The sequence below is a fragment of the Miscanthus floridulus genome, chromosome 5 (genome assembly GCF_019320115.1).
Source record: "Miscanthus floridulus cultivar M001 chromosome 5, ASM1932011v1, whole genome shotgun sequence".
In the NCBI taxonomy this organism is placed as follows: domain Eukaryota; kingdom Viridiplantae; phylum Streptophyta; class Magnoliopsida; order Poales; family Poaceae; genus Miscanthus; species Miscanthus floridulus.
This window is the reverse complement of record NC_089584.1, coordinates 5,474,295-5,492,003: the sequence shown is the minus strand read 5'-3', so window position 1 is coordinate 5,492,003 and position 17,709 is coordinate 5,474,295. Positions and strand designations below refer to the sequence as shown.

General features: G+C 43.1%; 1 pseudogene; it reads right to left on the bottom strand.

Annotated features, from left to right (window-relative positions):
- Positions 1-2,216: 2,216 nt before the first annotated feature.
- Positions 2,217-4,279, bottom strand: LOC136451406 (glutathione gamma-glutamylcysteinyltransferase 1-like; annotated as a pseudogene).
- Positions 4,280-17,709: the final 13,430 nt, after the last annotated feature.

The window sequence follows — 17,709 nt, the reverse complement described above, 5'->3', positions numbered from 1 at the left end:
AAGCCAACAAACTGAAGGTTGCAAAATATTACAATAAAAAGGTCAAGATTAAGCAATTCTTTAAAAAAGACTTAGTCTAGAAAGTGAAATTGCCAATCGGGTCAAAGTACAGTAAATTCGGCAAGTGGTCACCTAACTGGGAAGGACCTTATCGGATCAAACATTGTGTGCCTAGTAATGCTTATATTTTGAAAACACTAAGAGGAGAGAAAGAATTTGGCCGAGCAATCAATGGAAAATATTTAAGGAAATATTATCCTAGTGTTTGGATTAATGCTTAATAACCAGCTTGTTCGGTCGTCAGCTCTGATAGCCAATATCAGAAAGGTATCGCCTCTAGTGCAAAAAATAAGCCCGAAGTGGTAACAGTGGACCCCAGATCAAGATTCTTTACCCGTGACTACGGATCTATCGGGGGCACAGACGTGATAATTTTGGAATAAAATTACTTTTATCCCAAAATTGGGGGGCATGTGTTTACACCAGAATTTGGAAGAAGAGTCACATGGACTCGAAAACTCCCAAGATCATGTCATCAAGAAATCAATTACGTGCAAATCGGAACCAGCTGATTCGAATGCGAAACTAGAATATGCTTTCTTCAGATAGCGTCAGCAGATAACGACAAAGGCTATGATCGGAGCCAGGACGAGACATGTTGGACTCTACAAAAAAGAGAAAGATTAGAGTCTAATTTATCTTAAATTAGGAATGTTTTCTCTAGAATCAAAATTGTGATGAGTCATGCTTAGACAGAAGTCATGCGTAGGTCCCGGGTATAAATATCAAAGCCCGGCTATTATAAAAGACACAATCAATCAAATATCATTTATTTATTTTTTTTTGGCTCCGGCCACCCCTTAGGAGTAGGAGTAGAGTAGATCTCGACGAGTTTTTTAGCAAGTATGGCTGCATCGATCCGGTCGATCTCCACTGCTTGTCTGTGAGTACCGTCGTGGCTTATACATCTGTTCGTACGGTTGCATCGATCCGGTCGACCTCCACTGCTCGAACTAGATCAAAGTCAAGTTATCGGCTCTATCTAAGGGTGGCGTTCCGTCGGATAGATTTATTAAGTTATCGATATTACTTATTGCTTCCATTGTTTATTTAATTATAGCAATATCACTTCGTCCGATTGGGATTAATCTAGATCGGTCTTATATCCTTTTTAACCCATCGTTTGTTGATCTAAAATTTAATCTAATCTGCACCTTAAACGATGAATTATGTTTTATCGGCTGTTTTATATCAATCTTGATCGTACATAGCGTGCGGTTAAGGCGTGTCTGATTTTGAGTACATTTATTGGCTAGCGAAAACCGTTTCATGGTCCGTTATCATGGCCTGTGTGATTCTGCCTCACACCCCACTGTTAGCATCGTGGAGTGAAGATCGTTATTTGGTAGATCTGTTCCTAAGAGGGCATGACCTTAACTGTGTGCTATGTCTGAATCGGCTGTTTTAGCCGATATCGAGCGCTTTCACGAACAGTTCACATCACGAGATCATTGAAGTAGCAATATGTTGAAAGATGTGTTAGCCCCATGATCTTATTATTCTATTACGACCTGCATGATTCTGCCTCATGCCCCACTGGTCAGAGCGATAGATGAGATCTAATATCTTCATTAGATTTTTTTTCTACTAAACGCTTGAATGATGATGAACTGTGTCTTTCATAAAAGGAGTTCGGTTACTTGCAGTCATTGCCTTAGAATGAATTAATTACCATTGATATCCCTTTGCCAGTGACTAATATATATCTAAACAATGATTCATCCAGAATGATAATCGATTCTTCTTACACAACCCTATAAGCTTTAATTGATTTATTCTTATGAATATGCCAGAATCGACTATTTAGTCGATCTTCTTTCGTATCAGCTCTCAGAGACGCACATTCGGGACTGTCTGGCAACACCGGCACGTTCCGCCCTTAATTACTGATAAACTTTCTCTCCTTATCAATTGCAGGGTCAAATTGACTGGCACGTTTTGGGAGGAGTACGCAGGATCGACCATCCCTGCGCTGAAGCTAGGCGGATCCTCAGCTCCATCAAACGCACCCTTCCGACTTGCTCGTGTGCCCTCGGCGCGGGACGAAATTCCGTGTCAACACCCGTCACCATTCGCTCGAACACATTTGAAACATGTTTCACTGCAGCAGAAACCGTCACTTGATGCAAGGTTCCTTGAAAGCATTGCTGCTCCTTGACAGCACACACAGGCTGCAATCCTAGTAACAGAATTTTCACTTGATGGTGAACAAGTACAGAATTGGATACTAGCACATTGCAGGTCATGGACTATCATAAATAGCCTGGTATCACGCACTTGCTGTAATACATTTTCCTGCAGATGAGCACAAGGCGTGCTATGTAAGGGAGCAAAAGCTTTGATCCAGCAGCAGAAAATGAAATGGAAAAACGACCTTCACTAAAAGCCTGTCTTTCTCCTCTTTGCTTAAGCATTGCCCACCTTCCTCTTTTCTTCTAACTTCAACAACCCATTTGATAAAAGATCCAGCATTAGCTGGAAGAGAACCAATCAAATGGGACACAAGTGTTGGAACATTGTCATTTGTCAAGATTCTCAGTCTTCAAAAGATTAGGTAAATCTTCGACGCAATATTTTGCCATGCTTTTCCAGCTTTCATCTCTGCAACTCTGCAGAAACTGAAAGTAATGAGCAAAACAACAGTACATCAAATGCGTTCACTTGCATTCAACAGAGCGAGCATCAGCATTTTTTACCACTGTGTAAAGCGATGAAGGATCTGCACCGTGCCTTGACACAAGCATGAACCTAACAGATAATAAAAATGCCAATGTTTTTAAATGCAAGGCCTACAAGTGACTGTTATGATCATATGGAAGAAAACTCAATTGCACTGCAACTTTTTAAATGCATACGAAAGAGCATGCACAACAGGTACAGAAGTGTCATTGTCTATGAGCATTACAAATACATAATAAATTACCGGTTGTAACTGAAAAAAAATGCCTGACGTTCCTCCCTCCAATCACCTACCTCAAGTGCCAACAACGAATTACAACAGTTTCTTGGTCAATAGAAAAACACAAAAACACCCACCAAGCAAACGAGGTGTTCTTATAACGTCACATCATGCCTAGCGCTAAAAGGTCTGAAGGACATATGAGGAAGCCCTCAAAACACCAGCAACTGATTTTTCATTTTTTTTTACCCTATGATATTTGCTTCCACTAAATCCTGATAGTCAGTAAATCGTAGTCCAAAGTTCTAACTAGATTTGCTTAATCCAAGTTGCAACAGATACTAGCCTAGATAACAAGACAGCAATCCCAACTGCATAAATGTCGGTTAAGGATTGTTTTTTGGATAAAGATCGGTTAAGGAAATGTAAATAATCAATAGCATAGCAGGCGAGTGGAAAACAGAGAAGAGAAGATACCCCCTGACAAGTCCAGTTGATTCATCCGTCGTGTTCATAGCTTCCCAAAGAAGTGGCAGTGGAACCCAATGAGGAGGGTATTTGAAGCGGGCGACATCCAGGATGAGCGCCATATCCTGTCCAGCGTGGTAGCCACCGATTGGGGAGAAATGTCCGGTTCCGGTCTGCAACAGAGGACATGGCACACATATATAAACGAACAATCCAATCTGAATCCAAAGTATCATAGGAACGAGTCGGTAGGATCTCACCTGTTTGAAATGCCTCCTGTTGTAGGAAGCGATGAGATGGCAAGGCACAGCGGACGAGGTGGCGGCGGAGGTCATCGACGGTGACCTGGTGGGCGCGGAAGGGCTGGACCTTAGCGCCGGCGCAGTGCGCGAGGCAGGCGACCTTGCCGAAGGTGATGCCGTTGGCCTTGACCGCGTCGAGGGGCTCGCAGCAGTCGAGCATGGACTCGTCGAACCACCGCCAGGGCGCCGCCCCCGCCGGGCCCGGGTCGATGGCGAGCGCGTTGAGGACGACGGAGAGGGAGGCGAGGCCGCAGAAGGCCGGCTCCGACTGCGTCTGGAAGCAGGAGGCGAGGCCGAAGAAGCCCTCCATGGTGCCGCCCTCCAGTGCCTCCGAGAAGAGTGGCTTGCCGTCCGCCGAGGTGAAGTCCACCGCCGGAGGCGACGGGAGTGCCCGCCGGTACAAGGACGGCGCCGCCGCCGCCATTCGCCTCCCCGGCTCCCCCTGGCTGCTGGCTGGCTGGATGATCGATCGCTCTGGTCTCTCCGTCGATGCTGCTCTGATTTGTTCTCGTCCCTGCACACACACAGCACACAGCAGCAGCGGATGCGAATTTAAATTCGTATTCGGAATTTCCAAAAGACAATTCGTATTCGGTGGCCCTACTCGCTTTTCTTCATTTCGATATCGGATTGGAAGATTCTCGAATCGCGCTTTTTTTCTCCCGTTTTTCACCGGCAAGGTAAACTTGCATCTCTCGCCCTAAATAAACGCTTTTGAAACAGCTAGCACCACGTTTGAAGTTGAAACCTCGGCGGCAACGGCACCGGGGCCCCGCTCTGAGTATCCGGCAGTGCTCAGGCTCCTATCAAATCAAACTCATATCGAATTTGCAAACATCTTTTTCGTAGGAAAATCTGATGGACACATACCTTCGTTTCTAAATATTTGTGTCATTTTTTATCACTTTATTATTCGTTTCAAAAATACTAATTGCCACTGTGCCCGGTTGGCGCTACACAAAGCAGCCGTGTGCGGTGTTGCCCATGTCCACTGCGGCTGCGGCCCGCGGAAGTGAATGAAATGGCACACTAGCGGGCTAGCGGCGGCACTTGTTCCTCTCTCCATGGACCGTGGACCGTGGCGGCCCGGTTTCTTCTCCCGTGGGCCGACTCGGAGACGTGACCTTCCTCGCAAAAAAAAAAAAAGTATGTACGACCAAGTACGTGTTCTGTTGGGACTCGTTAACCAGGCGAGAGAGAGCCTGTGTTTGCTAATGATTGGATACGGGCGACCATCCCGTTTGGACATGCCTCCCGTGGGCTTGTGGAGCTGCGCGGCCCGTTCCTCCTTATGGCTCATCTAAAATTACTCTCCATTGTTGAGAACGGATGCATTTCTCTTCCTCTTAGCCGACCCCGCTCCTCTCCATCGCGTGCGCCTGCTCCTCTCCATCGTGTGCGTCACTCGCTCCCTCCATGACCGGCAGCGGCCTGTTGAGAACGCATTTCTCTTCCTCCTAGCCGACCCCGCTCCTTTCCATCGCATGCGCCCACTCCTCTCCATCGTGTGCGTTGCTCGCTCCCTCCATGACCGACAGCGGCCCGCTCCTCTCCATCGCGTGCGCCGCCGGCTCCCTCCCTGGCCGACAATGGCGCCCTATTCCACCACGACATCCTCCTTCCCCACCCCGGCGGTGCCTTCTCCCACACGACGGCCCCTTCACGCACTCCGACGACCTCCTCCCCCACCCCGACGGCTCCCTCCCCCACCCTGGCGTTCTCCTCCCCCACCTCAACGGCGCCCCTCCCCTGACACCGGCATCCTCCCCCACAAGGAGCTCCCAACGCCCTCAGATCCGGTGGCCATGGTGCTCCCCGCGCTAGGCTCTCCCCCCTGTGTTGCAATTGTATGTTTCAATTGTTTCAGACGTTTCATAGGTATGTTGCAGCTGAATCATATGGATGTTGCGAAAGTAGATCGGGGGATGTTTCATATGTTGCAAGCATTTCAAAGGCATGTTGTGTAACACCCCAGGTGTTTGTCACCAGTTAAGCAATGGGTTTGAGCTCAAACATGACATGTCGAGTGGTAATGAAGGTGTCAAGATCAAATCTACAAGAGCGAGCTCCAACTTAAACTTGAGCAACACGCCTTTACTTGCATATTGGCCATTTCAGATATATATACCTAAGTAATGCTGAGGGTGCTTCTTTCATGTGCCTCACATCAATTTCCACCCACATGGATGATTGGAAAAGTTTCGTGAAGTTTGGAATCAAAAAGTTACATGAAATGACAAGTTATGTCCTCGCCTGAATTACTTTATTCGGTAAATAAGAACATGTAATGACAAACAAACATTGCAACCTTGCTCAAACAACTCTACTTACACTTGTGAATAAAAGTTATGAAAGGTTCATGTTGAGCAAATGTCCAGAAAATGTTTCTAAGTGTGGGAATAGCTAAAATTGTCTTTTTTTATGATAGGATTTTGACCTACGTTGACCAACTGTTTGGAGTGCTTGCATGGTGGTGGGCCCTAAATAGAAGTTGGAGTTCATATTATGTAGAACAAATTTTGTTTAAGGATCAAGAGCTAAATTAGTGCCTAGCCCAGTCAAATGTCGCTCGCAAGATCGAATCCAGTGCTGTTTTCAGGGTTCGAAAATCGGCTAAGTCTGGAATGACTGAATTCTCGATTTCCATTTCCATGTACCTGCCTTTGGTGATTTTTAGTTTGCAAACCGTGTCAAACTTGGCCAAACTTACTTAAGCAAAGTTGTAGTACTTGACTAGATAAACAACTTTTATAATTGGGTAAAAGTCTAATTCGGTGCATAGCCTGCTCAAAAATAGTCCACAAGTAGCAAACGTATTACTGTTTTTGAGAATGAAAATTTTTCTAAGTCTGAGAGCGCGTTACAGTTTCAAGTGCTGCACTTTGGGTTGATATTACTCTCGAACCATTAAGATTTAGACCAAAACCTCTAAATAAAAGTTGGAGCTGGTATGTAGATCTACAACTTTTATTATTAGAGTTTTTGCTAGATCGTCTTTGTTTAGGAGTTACGGATGGACGAACTTAGGCTTTCAGACGTATTTTTGAGGTAGAATTGAAATTTTGAATTTGGTGAACAGTGGACGACTTCAGCTGCCGACCGCCGCAGACCGCTCGCGCCGCGTGGCTCCGCGTTGCTACGTCCGTTCGCCAACGAGCCTCCTTGCTGTGCATAAGTGCAGACCCGAGCTCCCCACTCCCTCACCCATTCTCCACTCTCTCCCATTCTTTCCCTCTCCCTCTCAGTCAAGCTCGCATGGCTAAGGCAGGCGAGAGCTCCATTGCCGCCGCTGCTCCTCCCCCGCAGCGCGCCTCCTCCAACTCCTCCAACCTCTCCAGCTCCCAATCATGTGACGGCCACGCTGCTCCTCCGCCGCCGTCTCTTCTCAGGCCGGGTTCGCCGCCCTGCTTGCTGTCGCCGTGGCTGCCGCTGCCGGCAGTGCCGTCCTGGCACTGCTCAGCTGCTGCTGCCTGTAGCGTGGCCGGCCAAGGCCACCGGCGAGTGCGCGAGGGCCTCCCGGTGCTCCGCCGCCGCTCCACCATCGCCGACGAGCCCCCTACGACCGTCACCGACGAGCCACAGTGCCTCCTCTGCTTCCTAATCCCGTCAGGGACCTTGTCTTAAAATTCGACTAAAGGGAAGGGCCTAAATGCGATGTCATTGACTCAAGTGAATAGTGCCTCGAGGGACCTATTTGTTGTAAATCGGGTGAAACTTTGGAAATTCATAGTAAATCGTAGAAAATTCGTAAAATAGTAAATGAGGACTTTTTAGAATCCTTGTGAAATTCTCTATGCACTAGATCTATAATATGTCAGGTTTTAGTTTAAAGTTTTAGCTGTAAAAATGGATTTGTGCAGTTAGGGTTTGAATGCTAGTCTTACTTGTTTTTTTTTATAACTGCAGTTGATGTGCTCAAATAAATGTGAAATTTTTGTGGAGTGCTACTAAGGTGATTGTTGTTGTCTGGTAAAAATTTCATGAGTTTAGGATTTATAGTTTAAGAGTTATAAAAATAACAAATGCCCTATTTTGATTTGCTCCTATTCTGAACAGTTCTGCATGTTTGAATTAATTGGCTCAGTTAAGTTATGAATCATGATTTGATGACAATACATGAGTTTTAGTACTTTCCTTAAGCTTTCCAAAAAGTTAAATATCATGATTTTTGGCTAAGTAGATCTTGAGTTATACTTGCTTAAATCTCTGTGGCTGTTTCTGCCCAAACCCAGACAGGGTTTCCTTGTTCTTACTGTGGGGCCTTCTTAGTAGTAGAATTAGCTTTAGGTGTTTACAACAAAGTTGTTTAGAATTTGCTAAGCTTTCTAAAGAGTCTAGAACCACATTTATTGGACTTGTATAACTCCATTTATAGCTGTTTAAAGTGGCATGTCAGTTTCTGTCTATGTTTTGGATAGAGATGCAATTATTGGATTAATTGACCCTTCTAACTGTAGAATCATCTTAATATGAGAATAACAAAGTTGTAGGTAACTTCCTAAGCTTTTCAAAAAGTTATGGCTCATGTTTGCTGGAGGTCTAGAACTCTAGTTATGCTTCTCTGAAGATGCTATCAGTTTTCTATACTACTGCTGTTGGGCTGGATTTGCAGTTTTGCTTGTGCAATTATTTTCGTGGTGTAAATGATGTTTGCTATGGTTGTAGTGAATACAAAAGTTGTAGAAAATTTCATACTCTTGCTTGTGTTCAAATTGTAAGACCATAGGCCTGATAGTTTAGGAGTTACATGACTTTTAAGTCTTCTATCAAGTTTTGATTTTATTCTGAGCAGATCTGAAAGATGCTAGTGTTTGATCTAGTTATTAGTTGAATGAGTTTTTGGTGATAATAACAAAGTTGTAGATAATTCATGTATCTAGATTTTGTTAAAATTTGGTGGTATTTGGCCAAGTAGTTTGTGAGTTATGCCTGTTTAAAGTTGGGTTACAGAATTGATTACTCTCTGTCTTGTTTAGACCAGTTTCTGTAAATGGGTATATTTGACTTAGTTAACTTGAGAATCATGCTAAGATAATTAAATATGAATTGTAGATAATTTCATAAGATTTCCAGAATGTCTTCTTGCAAGTCATTTGGATTTGTGTAACTCCAGTTATAGCTAAATCTTATAGTTGTTGTTTGCACGTCCAGAAATTGATAGATTCCAATTATAGTTGTTTGCTTGTATATTGCTAAGTGTGGCTCATACCTTTGATGATGGTTGAGTTAGAGTACCTGAGATCTTGGGACACTTGTGTCATGCTTGGTGTTGTCATCTTCTTTGCTATCGTGGCATGATAAATTGTGCGATATTTATAGTAAGCAATGCGAAGTGCTTGTGCATGTTAACGTAACCTTGTGCTTGTCTTACTTACTGCCTGCGATGCATTGTCTATTGCACTTCCATGTATTCATACACATGCATCTTGCATCTCATTTAGGTACGCTAGATGAACCATGTGAAGGATGAGATGTTGGAGCCAAACCCGAAGACAATGTTTGATGGATCTGTCCCGAAGATGGAAGGACTAAGCAAGTGCTAGGGCCGGAGATGTCACCAAGTCAGTGTAAGCTAACTGAACTGACTTGTGTCGGATCCCAGGCAAGCCCCGGAGCATTATAAGTCTCCCAGCAATTTACAAATGTTTACTTACGTATTTATGATTGATGCATTAGGTTATAAGAGTTGAATGAAACCACTTGATGCATGTGCATTCCTTGTCCAGATATTAACCCTTTAACCGATATAGGTCCAGGATCGAATATATGCTTAGCCATGCTTAGACCGGTAGAAGTCGGGTGATGTCCTGTCACCTGCGAGATATAGGTGGATACCGGAGCACGGTTGGCTATATCTGCTATCGTGGAACAGAACCATGAGGTAAAAGTAAATTGAGACCGGACGGGAAGTCGATAGAGAAGCAACGAGACATGGAGGTCTTGGGTGTGGACTTATCCCCGTCTGTGTCGATTAAGGACCGTACCATTGTTGGCGCTTTTGACAAGATTGAACGCATGCCTCTCACTTAGCTGGCCGGATAACTCGTTCCGACCGCGAAGCCGAGTAATTCAACTCAGGCCGGGAACCATTCTGTTGTGCGCTCCTTCCGGGGAACGATCAGACTGAGCCCAAGGGCAGGCTTGGCCTGAGCATCCTGGCATCTGGTGTTCCAGATTGTGCGGCGCAGTACGGACCCGCGAAATGTATACCTGAGTTGTACCAAAGGTGACCTAAGGTGACCGTTGATCTGGTCTGCCTGGGTTTGTGTTAGGAATAAATTCCTAGCTGGTTGAAATCGATTCGAATCGCCGTCTCTCCCGGATAGTGAGAAACTTGGCTAGTCCCAACATCGTAGTAATTGGATTATGGAATGTGATGGTTCGGATAAACATGGAATTACTATACCTGCTATGGTTACTATTGTATGCTCTAAAAAGATACACCACATGTTTGGCACAGGATAGTTGCTAATCTAGAGATGGATAGTCCTAATTAACTTGATGACAGAATTATAATTGTATAATTGAGTTAATCGCATTTTATGCAAAATGTTGTCAAGCTACCTCCACTTATAAAGCCTTGCATACTCCTTGGAGTCAATTTTATTTCTAGTTTATGACGGGTAAGTCTAGCTGAGTACATTCGAGTACTCAGGGTTTATCCCACCATGTTGCAGGTAAGGTTTGACCTGCTGAGGATGGTGGCTAACCACCGGTGGGCTCGGTGACTCTATATTCACTTCTCATCTACATGCTTTTGTCTGAGGATGTCACTTATGCTAGCAATGTATTTGGAACTCATATTAATGAAATCCTTCAAAAGCAATGTTGTTTTCACTAATCGGTTTTGAAATCTAAACTTGTATTATTATTTATGAATCTTTATGTAATATTATTTCCGTTGCAACTCTGCATATGTGATGTGTATTTGCTTAATCACGCGATCTTGGTTATGATGTTGATTTACCGAGGTCCTACGTGACACTCGGCGGACTACCGGGTTTATATAAGTGAGAGTATGCGCGTGTCAACGTGTTAAGCGGGGACAGCCATACTTGATCTTGTATAAATTGGGCGGTTCTGTCACAGCTGGTATCAGAGCGAGATTAAGCATAATATTGTCCTATACATAGTTTTAAAAGCCAAGTTTTAGTTTTAAAAAGCCTATTTTAACTAAAACTTTAGCTACAGGCAAATTTGTCAAAACTTATTTGCAAAACTATGCTAGCGACATCCTTCTTTATGCCCAGTTAAGGACTATTAGGTGGCTATCTAAGTACTAACTTTGGGGGAATGTACTTTATTGCAATTTTTCTTTTGTCGTCCATACGGCGTGCTATTGTATGGATGCCATCCGCTTGGGTGGTAATGTATGGATCAAAATACCTCTATGCTCTGGTAAGTGGGAGTTGTGAGAGCATGACCGTCCAACTATCGGTCTAGGGAAGAGTTAGCTGTGGTTACTGGAATATTTACATGTTACACACATGTATATATGAAGGTACTTAATTATGGTTATATCTGCCGGGTAGCTATGGATACCAAAGTGTATATATCTGGGGATGTATATATGGGAAGTATCTTAGTTTACTGCTTTCATTGTGTGCTTATTTATCTCTTGTGGGGATGGGCTGCAATTAATTTTCCTGCAGGTACGCTAACCACGAATGCGTAGCTTGAATGTAGCTGACGACTAGCTATATGTCGAGAGAGTACGTGTTATGCCACCGACATAGAACGTGATTGCCGCCTTAGGCTGTCAATTTTGTGAGGACGAGTAGGACGAGCATGCATCATGATTGTGCTTGTGCATAAATATGCTTCCCTCACCTTGTTCTAATACTAAGTAACTTGTGATCAATGTGATGTTACTATCTTCCCTGTGTGAGGATAGACAAAATGCCTTGTTCCATGCCGCTTGAATAGCTGTGCTTGAAGATAGTGGGTGATTAGCTTTGCCTTGTATGTTTGCTTCCAAAGGAAATAGATGACAAAGTTAATAGTTAGCAAAAGGTTCACCCCTTTGAAAACTAAATTGCTAAATGTTAGTAAAACTTGTTTTGTAGAGATATCCACCTACTCAGTAAAAAGGAATGAAAAGATAACAATACTTTACCACCATGTTTTGCATAATATGTGTAGTAGTGTTGCTGTAGGTGACTGCTTATTATGAACGAACCTTGTGCTTAGTAATAGTCATTTAAGCTAATTGGATTGAGTGTTTCAAAAAGCTTGCTTAAGACCAGAATGTAGGTGCGGATGCTCGTAATCTAGGTAGTGTCATAGCTGTCACTCCTTTTGTCCTCGGAAAGCATATGAGTGTTGAAGAGCGCTATCCTAGAACAACGTCCAAGTTTTGGTAATCTCATGGTTGTCGTTTTCAATTAAGTTCTCTCTTAGGAGCCTGAGCCTGTACATGTGGTTGCTAGCCATTGAATGTTGTGCTACGGAGACCTTTATCCATGCCTTTGCTTGACCTTAGGCCCAAGTTTAGTTCCCTTGAATGCTTGCATGTGTCGTGGTTGTCCCACTCTTGTGTGGAAGGACCTTGCTCCGAAATCCTTGTCAAACTTCATTGCTCCTTCTTCTACAGATAATCTGGTGCAACGCTAATCGCTATCTACCCTGGCTTTGGAAACTTTTCCTCATAGATCCTATCATTACCTTATCAACTGAATCTTTAGTCAGTGCATTGTCTCTGTCCCCCGAATCTCGTTTGTTTTGTTTCCAATTCTTTCAAGTCTCTGGATGTTACCAGTCTTGATCTCATGTTGCTGCTCAGTAAGACCAAATCTCATGTTTGTCACTATATGGTAATCACTTTGGTGGACACAAGGCGTATATGGAAATTTTGCAAGAATCTCCTGCTCAGCTGTCTTCGGCAATTAGGCTATGCTCTCTTGCGCTGTGTTTTGATCTTCGGATCCCCTACTTGTTGACTCCTAACCTTGTGACTACCTTTGTTTGCTATCCCTCCTTCACATAGTGCTTGCTCCTATACCACCCAATTTATGCCATGTGAGATTTCTTGTGGGTTGTATGTTCAGTAATGGTGCCACAATTAGCGATCTACGGTGCCGCGACGAAACCGAGAGCATCCTGTGGACTGCAGCCACAAGGTTGTGCTGCTCGGCACGCGCTGGTATCGAAGTTCCTAGTCATGATCCATTGCAGGACTGCATCGATGTGTTATTTTCACGTGAGCTCCTCCTTGGATACCTCTCCTTATCGTATCAAAAGATCTGTATGTCGAACCAGATACAATAGGACTTCCTTCTGGAGTCATCCAAAGGATAACCTTTGAAGAACAGGTCATTGATAGGAACATTAATAGACTACAAGAGATGGTAGACAAGTGACTCTACTGGACTATCCCTGTAATGACGTCGATCATCTAGTGAGCAACTTATGTCATTCTTGTTGGATTACAAAGGAGGCTTCAATGTCCAATGTAGTTCAACAAAGCTAGTTTTGCTATAGTGTTAGTCAAATCAACTTACTGCGCCACTGCACTATAAAGTCAAATTGTGCTCAACCTGCTTAGTAGTGTACTATTTCTTCGGATGGTGAATAACTACAACCTTTGTTGCCTTCCAGACCTCGCTGTCATCCTTCTTCAGCAAGGATTTACAAGACGGACTTGTTCTTTGGTACCTCCCATGTATTTTTACCCATGGGGTTGCCTCAGAGTCAACCCAGATAACTGTTGCCGCTTGGATACAAGGATTCCCTCAAATAATGATCATCGAAAACACCGAGCCAACAGAGTCAGCTATCACATTCACCGCTCACTCAACGGACTCAGATAATACAGTGTTGTTATCAGAGAAAGAGAACTGCACACATGGAACCATTGCAACGAGTATCCTTTAGAAGATTATGATCTAGTGCAAAGTCCATAAGTTCTGTGCTTTATCCACTAGGGAAGTAGATGTTACAAGTATTTATTCTACGCTTGTATCACTCTTCATACATCAAGGACGAAGTACGTAGGACAGTGCTATCTTGGATTTCTTCCAAAGTAACAATACTTTATGGACGCCAACGAAAGAAATTCTTCAGACAACAACTTACGACGAAGAGCAAGTATCAGAAAGTGTTGTGACCAAATTAGTCTCTCTGATACTCCAAAGTTAAGTAGCCTAATGCTATCACTGATGTTGGAAACTGGATGACATGTTTCTCTTCCCTTAAAAGTCTTTCGCATCGAATCTCGGGACGCGATTCCTTTAAGGGGGGAGGGCTGTAACACCCCAGGTGTTTGTCACCAGTTAAGCAATGGGTTTGAGCTCAAACATGACATGTCGAGTGGTAATGAAGGTGTCAAGATCAAATCTACAAGAGCGAGCTCCAACTTAAACTTGAGCAACACGCCTTTACTTGCATATTGGCCATTTCAGATATATATACCTAAGTAATGCTGAGGGTGCTTCTTTCATGTGCCTCACATCAATTTCCACCCACATGGATGATTGGAAAAGTTTCGTGAAGTTTGGAATCAAAAAGTTACATGAAATGACAAGTTATGTCCTCGCCTGAATTACTTTATTCGGTAAATAAGAACATGTAATGACAAACAAACATTGCAACCTTGCTCAAATAACTCTACTTACACTTGTGAATAAAAGTTATGAAAGGTTCATGTTGAGCAAATGTCCAGAAAATGTTTCTAAGTGTGGGAATAGCTAAAATTGTCTTTTTTTATGATAGGATTTTGACCTACGTTGACCAACTGTTTGGAGTGCTTGCATGGTGGTGGGCCCTAAATAGAAGTTGGAGTTCATATTATGTAGAACAAATTTTGTTTAAGGATCAAGAGCTAAATTAGTGCCTAGCCCAGTCAAATGTCGCTCGCAAGATCGAATCCAGTGCTGTTTTCAGGGTTCGAAAATCGGCTAAGTCTGGAATGACTGAATTCTCGATTTCCATTTCCATGTACCTGCCTTTGGTGATTTTTAGTTTGCAAACCGTGTCAAACTTGGCCAAACTTACTTAAGCAAAGTTGTAGTACTTGACTAGATAAACAACTTTTATAATTGGGTAAAAGTCTAATTCGGTGCATAGCCTGCTCAAAAATAGTCCACAAGTAGCAAACGTATTACTGTTTTTGAGAATGAAAATTTTTCTAAGTCTGAGAGCGCGTTACAGTTTCAAGTGCTGCACTTTGGGTTGATATTACTCTCGAACCATTAAGATTTAGACCAAAACCTCTAAATAAAAGTTGGAGCTGGTATGTAGATCTACAACTTTTATTATTAGAGTTTTTGCTAGATCGTCTTTGTTTAGGAGTTACGGATGGACGAACTTAGGCTTTTAGACGTATTTTTGAGGTAGAATTGAAATTTTGAATTTGGTGAACAGTGGACGACTTCAGCTGCCGACCGCCGCAGACCGCTCGCGCCGCGTGGCTCCGCGTTGCTACGTCCGTTCGCCAACGAGCCTCCTTGCTGTGCATAAGTGCAGACCCGAGCTCCCCACTCCCTCACCCACTCTCCACTCTCTCCCATTCTTTCCCTCTCCCTCTCAGTCAAGCTCGCATGGCTAAGGCAAGCGAGAGCTCCATTGCCGCCGCTGCTCCTCCCCCGCAACGCGCCTCCTCCAACTCCTCCAACCTCTCCAGCTCCCAATCATGTGACGGCCACGCTGCTCCTCCGCCGCCGTCTCTTCTCAGGCCGGGTTCGCCGCCCTGCTTGCTGTCGCCGTGGCTGCCGCTGCCGGCAGTGCCGTCCTGGCACTGCTCAGCTGCTGCTGCCTATAGCGTGGCCGGCCAAGGCCACCGGCGAGTGCGCGAGGGCCTCCCGGTGCTCCGCCGCCGCTCCCACCATCGCCGACGAGCCCCCTACGACCGTCACCGACGAGCCACAGTGCCTCCTCTGCTTCCTAATCCCGTCAGGGACCTTGTCTTAAATTCGACTAAAGGGAAGGGCCTAAATGCGATGTCATTGACTCAAGTGAATAGTGCCTCGAGGGACCTATTTGTTGTAAATCGGGTGAAACTTTGGAAATTCATAGTAAATCGTAGAAAATTCGTAAAATAGTAAATGAGGACTTTTTTGAATCCTTGTGAAATTCTCTATGCACTAGATCTATAATATGTCAGGTTTTAGTTTAAAGTTTTAGCTGTAAAAATGGATTTGTGCAGTCAGGGTTTGAATGCTAGTCTTACTTGTTTTTTTTTTATAACTGCAGTTGATGTGCTCAAATAAATGTGAAATTTTTGTGGAGTGCTACTAAGGTGATTGTTGTTGTCTGGTAAAAATTTCATGAGTTTAGGATTTATAGTTTAAGAGTTATAAAAATAACAAATGCCCTGTTTTGATTTGCTCCTATTCTGAACAGTTCTGCATGTTTGAATTAATTGGCTCAGTTAAGTTATGAATCATGATTTGATGACAATACATGAGTTTTAGTACTTTTCTTAAGCTTTCCAAAAAGTTAAATATCATGATTTTTGGCTAAGTAGATCTTGAGTTATACTTGCTTAAATCTCTGTGGCTGTTTCTGCCCAAACCCAGACAGGGTTTCCTTGTTCTTACTGTGGGGCCTTCTTAGTAGTAGAATTAGCTTTAGGTGTTTACAACAAAGTTGTTTAGAATTTGCTAAGCTTTCTAAAGAGTCTAGAACCACATTTATTGGACTTGTATAACTCCATTTATAGCTGTTTTAAAGTGGCATGTCAGTTTCTGTCTATGTTTTGGATAGAGATGCAATTATTGGATTAATTGACCCTTCTAACTGTAGAATCATCTTAATATGAGAATAACAAAGTTGTAGGTAACTTCCTAAGCTTTTCAAAAAGTTATGGCTCATGTTTGCTGGAGGTCTAGAACTCCAGTTATGCTTCTCTGAAGATGCTATCAGTTTTCTATACTACTGCTGTTGGGCTGGATTTGCAGTTTTGCTTGTGCAATTATTTTCGTGGTGTAAATGATGTTTGCTATGGTTGTAGTGAATACAAAGTTGTAGAAAATTTCATACTCTTGCTTGTGTTCAAATTGTAAGACCATAGGCCTGATAGTTTAGGAGTTACATGACTTTTAAGTCTTCTATCAAGTTTTGATTTTATTCTGAGCAGATCTGAAAGATGCTAGTGTTTGATCTAGTTATTAGTTGAATGAGTTTTTGGTGATAATAACAAAGTTGTAGATAATTCATGTATCTAGATTTGTTAAAATTGGTGGTATTTGGCCAAGTAGTTTGTGAGTTATGCCTGTTTAAAGTTGGGTTTACAGAATTGATTACTCTCTGTCTTGTTTAGACTCAGTTTCTGTTAAATGGGTAATTTGACTTAGTAACTTGAGAATCATGCTAAGATAATTAAATATGAATTGTAGATAATTCATAAGATTTCCAGAATGTCTTCTGCAAGTCATTGGATTTGTGTAACTCCAGTTATAGCTAATCTTATAGTTGTTGTTTGCACGTCCAGAATATGATAGATTCCATTATAGTTGTTTGCTTGTATATTGCTAAGTGTGGCTCATACCTTTGATGATGTTGAGTTAGAGTACCTGAGATCTTGGGACACTTGTGTCATGCTTGGTGTTGTCATCTTCTTTGCTATCGTGGCATGATAAATTGTGCGATATTATAGTAGCAATGCGAGTGCTTGTGCATGTTAACGTAACCTTGTGCTTGTCTTACTTACTGCCTGCGATGCATTGTCTATTGCACTTCCATGTATTCATACACATGCATCTTGCATTCATTTAGGTACGCTAGATGAACCATGTGAAGGATGAGATGTTGGAGCCAACCCGAAGACAATGTTTGATGGATCGTCCCGAAGATGAAGGACTAAGCAAGTGCTAGGGCCAGGAGATGTCACAAGTTCAGTGCAAGCTATCTGAACTGACTTGTGCGGATCCCAGGCAAGCCCCGGAGCATTATAAGTCTCCCAGCAATTTAAAATGTTTACTTACGTATTTATGATTGATGCATTAGGTTATAAGAGTTGAATGAAACCACTTGATGCATGTG